Below are 10147 nucleotides of genomic sequence, written 5' to 3'. Positions count from 1 at the left end.
CAATTATGCTAATTACAACTTAAGCAGGTGAATTGCATCTTAATTAGCCAATGCCATATGGAGGACCTATTCAAGAAATGTATAAAGTAACCATATAACCTACATTCTTATTTTCCCTCAATACTTCAATACCATTGGCGTAGAGACTTGGAAATTTTAACTGAGATAATGCTAAGGGCTGCTGCAGCTATTCTATGTCTGTATGTGCTAGAGGCTAAAGCCAGTGCTGCTGGTGCTGCTGACAGTAGGCCTAGGCTAAGAAGGACAAGAGTGTTCAGGCCCAGTGTAACCTTCCAGGAACTACATGAGCTGGACATTGTAGAACACTACAGGGTGGACTGGGACACATTACAAGAACTCTGTAAGCTCTGCCACCCTCAGTTTAGAGCCAGAACCGACTGCGGGGAACCCATCTCAGTGGAAACTAAGGTATGTGTATCCCTTAGAATATTAGCTACAGGTACTTTTCAAAGACCAATTGGGGACATGATAGGTATGTCACAGACATCAGCATCCATGATCCTCCATCAGTGCCTGGATGCTATGCTCAGACATGCAAGTGAACACATATATTTTTCCCCTTCTTCTGAGGAGAGGACCAACAATATGCAACAGTTCCACCATGGAGCACACTACTCTGAAGTGCTGGGTGCCATCAATTGCACTCATGTATACATCAAAGCACCACCTGGTGAGCAGGGTAGAATCTAAATTAACAACAAGGGATACAACTCCATCAATTGCCGATTTGTGTGCAATTCCCAGGGGATTATCTTGAATGTCTGTGCTGGCAAGCCTGGTAGTTATCATGACTCCCATATCTGGCACATATCACAGCTGTACCAGACGTTTCCCAGGGGACATCGCTCAGGGCCATTTACTGGGGGATACTGGTTATGCCCTGGAACAGTGAATGTGAAGACATATCAGACATATCAGAAATGCACATACACCCAAAGAAGAATGCCATAATGAGGCACATGTTCAAACTAGAGATATCATAGAACGTGTGTTTGGGCTTATGAAGTCACAGTTCCAGTGCCTAGATATATCCAGTGGAGCCTTGCAGTATAATCCACGCACATGAACACAAATATTCACAGTATGTGTTATCTTCCACAGTCTGATCCTGTGGAAACAGCTGCAGCAGGATCAGCAAGATGAAGGGACACACATCCCCCACCAATGCCCAGGTCACCACAGCCACAGTCACAGGAGGACTCAGAGGAGGAATCCCCAGCTGCTGTCCCTGTAAGTTGACATAGACGTGGTCAGTATGCCCTTGCTTTGGCTAAAAGACAACGCATAGCACATTCACTAACCACATAGGGACCTAGCGACCTAATACTTTTTCCTACTCACATACAAATATTAAAATTAATGCCAGGAAAATCATAAAACCTTTACCTATCCATGTATTGTCTGTGTACTGTTTGCATCTTGGTACACCCTGAACTAAAGCTAGTCAACTGTTGGACTTGCTTGGTAAGAACTCAACCTATACTGCATTCTTGAAGATTATTATGACATATCATTGTATCTCTTAACTTGGTGCAGTAAGTAAGTAAACAGAGGCGTATTCATACAGAAATTACATTAACATGGGACTACATACACTTATTTTACTAATATGTGCCCATTTGTAAATTGTAGGCCTCAGCCATGAAGCATTCACACAGTCATTCCTCCTCAGAATACTAGTAAAGCATTCAAGAGATAAGTTAGAAAGTGAAGCTACACATTGAAGATTCTGACGTCAGACTTGTTTGTGTCATAACAGTAACTGCGCTTTGTTCCTGCACCCCCCAAAAGAGGAGTGTACCCTTGTACTTGGCATAACAGTAACTCAGCTCTGCTACCCCCAAAACCACAGTATATGCATGTTTATGCCACAGTTATTATTCTCTCATATTTTAATTAATTATATAGAATTACTTATTCATTACATGTGTTGGGAAACTGATAAATTACCAACAAACCCAGCCATGTAAGATTGAAAGATGCATATTTGAACCATAATTATAATAGGTTGTGTGACAACTAACTGATCTATGTCCAAATATAATACAGAGAATTACTTGTACAAAATATAGTCCATAATTTGATAGCAGTGTACATTCTTATGCAGTTGGTTGTGTGATGAATGACCTCAGTTTTGTTTTGGCAAGCTGCTTCTCTGGCAAAAAGGATTAAGGCAGTCATCTGGTTTGGTAAAGTTGTATTGGTGTGAGAGTTCTAATCCTGGTATAAGTAGACATTTTGGAGATGTACTATCCATTTGTAGTGCACTTTTACAGACTTTGACTCTGTGTCCCATACTTTTAATATTTATCCTATTTGTCTTGTTTTAATACCACATTTGCACAATGCACCATGTGAGGAAAACATTTTTGTTAATGCTTAGCTAGTTTGCGCAAAGTGCAGCATTACTGTACCGAATCCCTCGGAATTTACTGGTTTTAAGGGCAAAATAATGGGGTGCCACAAATTCCTGAGTGGCCCCTTCAAATCCCGATTTTGTTTTTTTTCTTTATTTACAATTTTCAATTACTGCTGATGTCATCATGCATTGTGAGACAGTGCCTGAGACTCTAACAACACTGCCTCTTTACCAATTGAAATGATAGAATAATTGGTGAAAGAAAGTTAGTGATTTTTTTTTTCAATAGAAAGAAGTACTCAATGAGACATGAAACTGGCAGTCTTGCACTGCCTGAAAGTTGAACATTTTCATCATGTTAACCTCCTCTCAAGTCAGCAAATGGTTTAATGGAAAAGTATTTGCATGCAGCAACATTTGTGGCCCTGAGCACCGGCGGCAGCAAGTAACAGATGTGAAAGTGCTGTGTCAACAAGTTTTTTAGTAAATGCTTAATAGAGTTAAGCATAACTAGTTAAATGTCAGCATCATTGCAAGCCTTAAGTCAGCATTTTGGGCATCAGCAGGCTAGCTTTTCTGATGAACCATATTAGAGTTTTATTATTTCTTGTACAATTGGATTTGCATTTGTTGCCAGCTGTTTGCTGGTTTCTGCTTTGCGAATTCATGTCTCCCAACTTTTTCAGCTTCAAAATGCATTTACCCTTTTACTTAGTGTAGTAGAACGATGGTTTGTGTAGAAGCTTGACCATTTTAATGGTGCAGATAGCCATATGTAGAACCAGGTAAGAACACCTTTATTAAAATACATGCAAAGTTTCTGTTGCAGATTTATATGGGGAAGCACAGGGAGAAAAAAGCAATTGTGATGGATGCTGAAGTGAACCACACTGAATTTGAATGTGAACGGTTTCTTTGATATGATGGACTTGTTTTCAACAAAAGGGCTGTAAGTTCATCTTCTGTGGTTGGCTTCCTTAAACCATTAATAAAAAATGTTGAAAATACTGTGGTTATGTATTGATGGAATTTACCGTGTTCAAATGTGCTCATATTCAACTACTTTCTTTTATTTTTGCCTCCTTTCTTCCTTCAGCAATGGGCATGCTCATTTCTGATATCTAGACTTAAGTTTATTTCTTTTTGTGTGCAAATGTCAGCCCAGTGACCAGGTACCGTATCAACTTTTCTCATACTGAGGTATGTACATTTAGGACCTCCCCCAGAACCCACCATTTACCTTACCATGCCTGCCTGGTCATTGTGTGTGTGTGTGTGTGTGTGTGTGTGTGTGTGTGTGTGTGTGTGTGTGTGTGTGTGTGTGTGTGTGTGTGAGAAAGAGATGAGAGAAAGAGAGAGAGACTGAAACTGTAGTAGACAAGGCCATACCCTACTATAAAAATCAAAATTTTGCATGTTACATTATGTTTAGGAATCATTTAGCAGAAAAGATAGCAGCTCTGACACTTAATGAGAAAATAAATCACAATACATAATATGTGTAGGAAGAATAGTTAACTCCAAATAAGGAAAGCAAGAAGTTAAGGTTTGTAATTGCATAATCTGTCTAAACAAACATCCGTTGTGAGACAGATGTCTGTAGAGAAAAGTGACCTTGTAGGACAGTACCACTGAAAAAGATATTTAGGGAAGTGACATTTGTTACGAGCGAGAAGGATGTTATGGTCAAGTTTTAACTTAAGAAAAAGTGATATATTTTGAAAACTCAAGCCAGTTAAATTTGCTGAGGGCTGAACAGTGATGACTAAATAAAACATCTTGGTAGCAAATTCAGTAGTATTGTTATAGCATTGCCCTAGATTTTGTAATTGTTATATGTTGATATTTGTAAGAGCAGGTGAGTTATATAGAAGACTTAGCTGGCGATAATATGTAGGAGTAGTTTTAAAGGACAGTATTATAAGAAAGCTGGAGACTCTGTAGGGAAGGCCTAGCTCCTAATGACTTTTGTTTTTACCACATTTTGAATATGTATATCCGATTTCAGTTAATTGTCAAGGATAAAACTGAAAAATTTGGTTTGGGAGAGAGCTTCCAGTTGTATGTTTTGAGAAGAAAAGATTGTAAAGTTGTATTTACTTTCTGTAAATGACCTAGGGGTAACAGCCATTAATTTGGCTTAGGAGCGATTTGGAATCAGCTGAGAGTGAGAAAGGAATGTCTGAATGGAGGTGAATAATCCTTGGGTAATAGTTTGTCAACAGGCTAAGGAGGATACACAAAAGATAAAAGTAGCATCATCATATTAGATAATAGTACCATGAGGTGAGGCAGAAATTAGATTATTTATAGACAGTTATATAAGAGAGGGACAAGTATAGACCCTTGCGGAATCCTGGCTGTTTCTAGCAAGTGAGGTAGAGAAGTCAGAGTGTCTGGGGGTAGTTAGTGAGTTAGCTAGTAAACCAGTCTGTTGTTGTGAAAGAGAAACTTAAAGAGGAAATAGAGTGATTTATTATAATTGAAATAGGATAAGCAAGAGGTATGCTGACAAGTTTAGGTATTTGGCTTGAAGATTGAAGGTGACCAGACTTCATGATTTAAGTCTGGTAAGACATTTATGGATAATTGCGGTAGGTGTTGGATGTAAGGTGAAGGAAAGAGTTTTCTACGATGGGTGGTGTAGGTACAGAAGGCTGGGGAGGATGTTACTGTTTTTGAGCTGTGTTTTTGAAATAAATTTAATTTACATGCTGTATCCTGGCTAGTTAGGATGGGAAAGGGGTTAATCTAAGGGTTTAGTGGGTGCTAAAAAGTTCTAAATGGTTATTGAAGGAGAACCAGAATGACTTACAACTAGATTTTTGGAAGTGTTAAAAAGAAATATAGTAGTTTTTTTGTCTGCTAAGATTAGTTTTTCACATAGATTGTGAAATGGCTATTTGATTGGAAAGAGAACTGATTCTTATTTATGTGCCAAGATTTCCATGTTTTGCCTCTTTTTGGCATTATTAGTTTTGTTTCCAATTTTAACAATGATGTTGAATTACCATCATTTGTTTGACTGGAGTAAGGCTATCAGGTATATTAAGGAAGATAGAGTTTAATCTGCCAACTGCTTGGTCAAGTGGTAGATATTTAAGATATGACCAATTACATTGTGATAATAAGGAGATGAAACTGTAATTACAGTTCAGTACACTCTGCTTTTCATTGCTCTTCAACAGTATTTCTGGATGCTGGTTTAGAAAGCAGAATTTAATAGTGGTATAAGAATAAATTATATGGATTATATAAAATATGACTAATTCGCAACAAAAACATGGATACATTTTTCTTCTTGTGAAAATCAACTTAAGATAAAAATCCATTTTTTTTTTGCATAACATTGTTGGATTACTAATTATGTTACCTATCTTGTTTTAGTCAAGGCTGAATTATATTCACTCCTGTGAGTTAAAAAGCATAATACGTTCCTGGTGGGACTTAGGTTCCATGAAATTATCCTGCTGGTACTTGAGTTTATGAACTTCTAATATTGTAATGTTGTAAGGTAGTTAACTCTTTGAGAGCACAACTGTTAGGACTATTCACAATGACCTGTTCTATCTTATATTTTTGAAAGAAGGATCTGGATATTTTTGATCATTTTAGCCTGTTAGTGTTTGACTCCTTGACTATATTTCAGTGTACTGCTAAACTTTTCAAAATATTCATTCTCATTCATTTCTCTGGAGTACAGAGATTACCTTTTCCATCCTCCCATGTTATGTCTTAACTCTGCCATTGTCTTCTTGCTTTCATTGTGCATTTTTTGGGTCTAGTCACACCTCTCAACCATACTAAATTCCTTGGTATTTACTGGTTCTGAGGGCAAAATAATGGGGATGCCACAAATTCCCATGGGCCCTTTAATTCTCGATTTTTTTGATTATTTTATTATTATTTTTTTTTTTATTACCACTTTAAATTTATGGCTGGCATCACTACACATCGTCAGCCTACAGGGGCATGTGTGATGACATCAGCTCCTGCCAGTTGGACTTGGTTAGATATTTATTTTGAACTATTTGGAGAGAAATAGGGAATATAACAGCAATGGCGGCAGATGTGCATAATTTAAGTTTTGCAGAGTTGACTCACATGTCCCAGCCTCAAGGTAAGAAAAAATAATTATCTAATAACACTAATGCTGCTTAGCATAGCTTTTAGTCAAGAAATGGGGGTGTGTATCTGCTGTGCTGCAAGTCAAGCCCATTCAACCAAGCATGAATGTTTGTTTATCTCTGCAAGTCAGCATACAGCTGAAAGAAGTGGGCGATAGCTTTTACTGTGTGTGTGTGTGTGTGTGTGTGTGTGTGTGTGTGTGTGTGTGTGTGTGTGTGTGTGTGTGTGTGTGTGTGTGTGTGTGTGTGTGAGTGTCTGTTTCTCACTGCAAGTCAGCATACAGCCAAAAGAAATGGATGATATATTTTACTGTGTGTGTAATGCCCCAGTTAAATATACCTGATGGTTAAATCGTTAGTGTTGCTCAGGCTGAAACCTTGTACAAGGAGCAAAAGCCCGAATTTCCTATCCACACCACCTTTGGTCTCTTCCTCTTAAAAGTTGTGGTTTTCTAACAAATCAGTGAGAACTGAATTCACTAAATAATGATAGGCATTTAAGTTTCAGTCTTCCTATCTTTCAGAAAATGCATGGTAACACAAAATATTTTTATTCTAGCAACCTTTCTAAGATTATACAAGCAATGTTTAAAGTGTGTCCCTGGTTTTGGGCTTTTGCCCCCCCCCCCAATAAATATTAGCTTTTTCCAGATTTCCTGTGCTGCATAGTTCTTCAGGAGGAGAGAAGTTTAGCGCTACTTAGGCCAAGTCTGTTTGTGTTGTTAGTAGCACAATAAGTGGAATATGTGCTTTTGATGCAGAAGACTGTGGGTTCTACTCCCACAGTATGTAGATGCATTGCTAGTACTGTGCTTTTAAAAGGGGTGGATGCTGCAGTCCTGAGAATGTCCACTTTGGTAAATATACCTAATAACTATGAACCTGTTGTCTGTTTGCCATCCATTCTCTATTGCAATATTACTAGCTTATCCTTTTTTAATGCAACATAGGCAATTTATTTCTCAAGGACAACAGGCATTTTATTTGTAGATAAAACAATGCAATATAAATTGTTTGCTAGCAGCAAACTCTTCATTAGTTACAGATCTCTTTAATGTGGAATTATTTAGATGACTTTTACTTTTGCAGAGATTGTGCATATTTACTGATATTAGTGGATTGTAGATGTTTGAGTAGATTTTTATGATGGAAATGTTTTGAATTGGGCAGTTTTGTCATTATTGGTTCATTCATTTTGTTTCATTGCTTACTGGAGAAATGTTCAAAACAATAAATTTAAAATGCACTATAACAAGTGTGCTGTATTATATAGTGAATATAATTTAATACAATCAGGAAGGTGTATCAAAGAACACATGTATGTTTCATGTGCAAGGGGACTATGGTTTGAAAACAGCCCAAAGGTAATCTTTATCCACCACTGGCCAGAAGCATTTTCTTTTTTAATGTGGGTATCAATGCTGTTTCAATGAATGTGAGTTAACTTTTAAGGGCAGATACATTTTAATGCTAAGTCTATTTTCATTGTGAGACTCTATTGCTTTGTTTAGCAGATGTATGTTAGTGTGTGTGTGCTATAAAATGTAAAATAAAAGTTTTAAATGAAATCCAAAGAATCATTCTAGAAGTAAAGCACTATGCACATTACAGTGTTTATGGTGAATGGGGAGAAATAGCCAAGTAACTGGACATTGCAATGGCTGAAGGGGTGAGGGCTATGTATGTGGGGGCTCTTATTAGACCATGATTTTGTGAGGGGAAAGGGCAGCAAACTAAAGCACAGCCCTGGCAACACAAACTCTAGCTATGCCACTGATCAGTAGGCCATGGAGAATGACTTTTGGAGGTTCTAGCAAACTATAATATTCTTTTTCTAAGAATAGAATATTGTCTACCATTAAATGCCCTACTTTTATGAGAAAACCCACATACTGCAAGTCACCAAATACAAAATCTGAAAGTTCATCATCTTCACCCTTCCCAGTGAACATCATTGCTACACATTTAAAAAAAAATGGTTACCATTTGCTACCGAGTCTGGGGCCATATTTTGTTTGTCTGTTCTTCAGCTAGCTTTTGAAAGTTGGTATCCCACAATTTCATTGGAGTGGGTGGGGTTACATAATTATGTATGCAAATTTTAAGTTAATCAGTGTGCAGATTTGTATCTATTTTTCTCGGGCCTTTATCCAGATTTTTGATGTCTCCAAGTTGAGAGGTATGGGATACATTCAATTATTACTCTTAGCAAGTGTGAAATCCCGGCCTGAAGTAAAGATAGGATCAGGTTATTGTAGCAGGTATATATGACATAGTAGTAAGCCTCAAATGTTAGCAGTGTGCCTTGCATTTGCACATTGTTTACTTATGTGCAAACAGGTAAAGAGGGAAACATGCATGCATGGACACTTTGTTAACCATAGCAAAAATCTGATGCCCCTTGCACTATTACATTAGATAGACAGATATGTGTTCTTATTGCTCTTTATTTCCCAGATCCTTTGTCTAACATAAGACATGTGGAAACATTGCAAGCTGGGGCACAACTGAACTATACGTACATAAATTTACAATCCATCCATTTGTTCCCCACCACCAACCACACCAAAAATCAGTACAACCCTTGGGTCCCCTTAATTTTACAACAGATTTATTTATTTATTTATTTCCAGTTTGATAACCAGGGAGGTTCACTGGGCTCAAGGAGCCCATTTTCATTTGAGGCTTGCTAGCACAGTAGCTAAAGAGCTGGTTTTGAAGACTGGGGGTCATAAGTTTGAATCCCAAGAGCTCTTGCCTGAGAAGGATGTGCTTCAGCTGTTGTAACACCCACAGTCAGTGGAGGCCCAGGGAGAAAAGCTCCATATTACATAAAAGTAAAACAAAAGTAGTATTATATAATGAGATATTGCAAAGTACAAATGCAAAATTGAAGAAAGTTCACTACATACTTACATAATAGATTAGAGAACCATTTGTACAGCATTTACATTGGACAGAGGCAGTCGATCATGTGTACATAGTTATAAGAACTAACAGTTGTAAATCATCTTTAGTTATTAAAACTAACATTTGAAGGATTGAAGCAAATAAAAGTTTAGTAGAATAGAGGAGAAATAAAGGCAGAAAGTACACTATTTGCTATGCATAAATTCATGATTCTAGTGTTTTCAGAGAGAGGCAGTAGTACTGTAGAAAAAGTGGAGTGCATGCATGGCAAAATTGATTATCTTAGTTAGATAGCATCAACAATTGCATGTAGGTAGTAAAGAGAATCATTCACAGATGGGGAGAGAGAATAGAGACAGAAAATTATGTACAATATTTACAATATATACATTCAAGCTATTGATGTTATCTTACATTAGATTCCGAGAGAGGCAGCTGTTTAGGAGAATAGCATGGAGTAGAGATACAAGTAGAAGAGGTACGTGTAGAAGTACATATAGAAGAGTCTTAGCAGGTTAGGTAGGTAGAGGGCAATTACATTTCCAATTATGGGAGAGGTAGGAATGGAGATGGGTTTTAAAGTGCTCATAGTTTTCAGAAATTCTTAGAGAGGGTGGGCGAGAGTTCCATTTTTTGGCCAAGGAAAAGGATAGGAGAAACTGACCAGTGGAATATATATAAACCACAATACATGTTGTAATATATATAATGTTGTGTGCTGTCTCATGGA

This window comes from Protopterus annectens, chromosome 1.part0, assembly GCF_019279795.1.
Source record: "Protopterus annectens isolate FY-2018-M chromosome 1.part0, PAN1.0, whole genome shotgun sequence".
NCBI classification, from domain to species: domain Eukaryota; kingdom Metazoa; phylum Chordata; order Ceratodontiformes; family Protopteridae; genus Protopterus; species Protopterus annectens.
This window is presented reverse-complemented; position numbering follows the sequence as displayed.